The sequence below is a fragment of the Equus asinus genome, chromosome 8, assembly GCF_041296235.1.
Source record: "Equus asinus isolate D_3611 breed Donkey chromosome 8, EquAss-T2T_v2, whole genome shotgun sequence".
NCBI classification, from domain to species: domain Eukaryota; kingdom Metazoa; phylum Chordata; class Mammalia; order Perissodactyla; family Equidae; genus Equus; species Equus asinus.
Genome location: NC_091797.1, coordinates 99799149 through 99801498, shown reverse-complemented (window position 1 = coordinate 99801498; position 2350 = coordinate 99799149).

Sequence of the window (2350 nt, the reverse complement as noted above, 5' to 3'; positions counted from 1 at the left end):
CTTGTTGCTGTAGTTCTTTGCGGTGTTTGATGAATTGATCCTTTGCCAGCACGTTTGTGGTAGGAACCACCTTCTCTCATTTGGGTATGGCTTTGATTACTTTGGTTCTGAGCTGCTTCTGGTTGTATTTGAGAGCCTGCACTTTCCACCTCCACTGCCTCTGCCAGAGGTGTTGTCAGTGCCCTCCATGTGCCACTTGTGCCTCTGAGGTTTCTCGTATCTTGCTGCTTATGATGTTGCTGCAGTCTCAGCTGTTGCCACCAGCTTCTGCTTCTCCCAGGGTCTCTTGGGTCTCATGTTCCGCCACTGGCCCTCCACAGGCTCTCTACAGGCTTGAATGCAGTTGCCCTGTGCTCCACTTGTGCTCCTGCTCCTGGGTTGCCAGGGGTGCTGGCTTCACAGGTGTCACTGTCACTGCCAGTATCCTGGGGATCTAGGGACTTGTATGCAGCCCCTGGGCCTAGTGGAACCTGTCTTGGGGGTGCCACCCTGGATAGCTGCTGCTGGACGAGGGAATAGGGGTCACTGCTGCAGGGGTGCAGGCTGCTCCTTGGGGAGGGGCAGGTAATCGGGGTCCTCCTCTGGGGCATCCAGTAGCAGCTTCCTGTGGGGAGGGGCCAGCTGGCTGAGGCCAGCCCAGGTCCTCCATGGGGCGGGGAGCCATCTGAGGGAGTGCAGTGGGAGGGATGTCACCCCCACACTCAGGAAGCTGGGGGTGTGTAGCAGCCTCTTGCCTCCAGGCTGGTTGGGAAAAAAATCCTCCAGGAAGTAGTGGATGTGGCCCACAGCAGTCCCTGGGGAGAGCCAGGGAATGCCAAAGCTGCCCTCCATAGTCCAGAGCCAGGGCCAGCAGAGCCTCCCCAGGCCTCCATGCAGAGCCCTGGAGGCCCAGCCAGGCCCAGAGCAACCTCAGGTTCCCGAGCTTGACTGCCCAATGTCCTGCAATGTCCTGCACACACTGCCAGTCCAGGGCAGGGCCGGGGTTGGCTCCAAAGGACAGGCTCACACGGCCCAGAAGTGGCAAGACCTGGGGAGGGGAGGGCCTGAGGACATATGAGGAGTGGGAGCCACGGCTGGAACCTAGACCCACCCAGACCCACCCATCCCCACCCCTGCAGGACCCACACAGGCACCAGCAGGTCAGGCCTCAAGATGTGAAGCCTATAGGCCGGCTGGCTTGTTCCAGGAGTTGTAAGAAGAGAGCTGAGAGGACAGATGAGAGGTCCAGTGCAAGTGCAGGGGAGGGCTGTGGGGGAGCAGCCAGCCTGGGTGGCCCTCCCACAGACCCTCAGGTGCAGACAGCCAGCTCGGGGTGGGCTGGGTGGACAGGCAGGCTCACCCAGCAGGTCCACGAGGATCGGGCTGCCCAGCAGCAGAGAAAAGCCCATGAGCGCTCAGGGCAGGAATGGTGCCAGAAGGTGAGGAGGCCTAAGAAGTTGACCCTTATCCGAGGGCTGCAGCGGCTCCAGACGTCCCCCCAGCATGGCCATGAGGGCCTGGGCTGGGCCAGGAAGAACAGGCTGCCCAGGAGCCCCAGCAGCTGGGCCAGAGTCGAGGTGCTGGGAGGCCCGCCCCCGGTGCAGGCCTCAGAGCTGCCCAGGGTCCCTCTGACTCCCCAACCCCTGCAATACTCCCACTGGTTCCCCTTCCCCATCCAGTGTGCCCTTCCACTTGGGGCCACAGGGTCTCTGCGCTGCCTCTCCCCCTCACCCCAGCCTCCACCACGGCCAGCCCTGCCCCACTGTGTCCTGCTCCTGGCATCAGGGCTCCGCCCCCAGGCTCCACACCTGGCTCGCCTGCATCCCGCGTGGTACTCTGCGTGCAGCTCTCAAGATCCAGCCCTGGCGCCTGGAGCTCAGCACGCGCTGCACGCTCAGTGCATCCTAAGCTAGAGGGACAGACTCGGTGCCTCCTGGCCTGGGCGCTTGGATCGTGCCCCCGGGCAACAAGGCAGGACCCAGAGGCGCCGCACCTGACAGTGCAGAGCCCTGAAGGACACAGTCATGAGGACGCCCCCGAAGAGAAACAGGAAGACGAAGTCGGCCTTGCAGCCACGAAAGAAACCCTCCTCCAGTGGGCGGCAGTCTCGGAAGCTGGGAGTCTGTCTGGGAAGTGCCACTGTGCCGGCCTCAGTTTCTCCTTCCTGGCTGCCCCCTCACCGCCCCCGCCGGGTCCGCGCGGGGAGGATACAAGAAGAGCATGTTGAAGAAGAAGCCGAATCCCAGGGGCCCGAAGAAGGGGAGGTTGGTGACGAGGCCCAGACTTGCGAGGGGCGGACGGTAGGCCGGGCGGGCGGGGCCGCCGCACCTGGAACTTCCGGAGACGAGGTGCGGGTTGCAGTAGGGCTGGA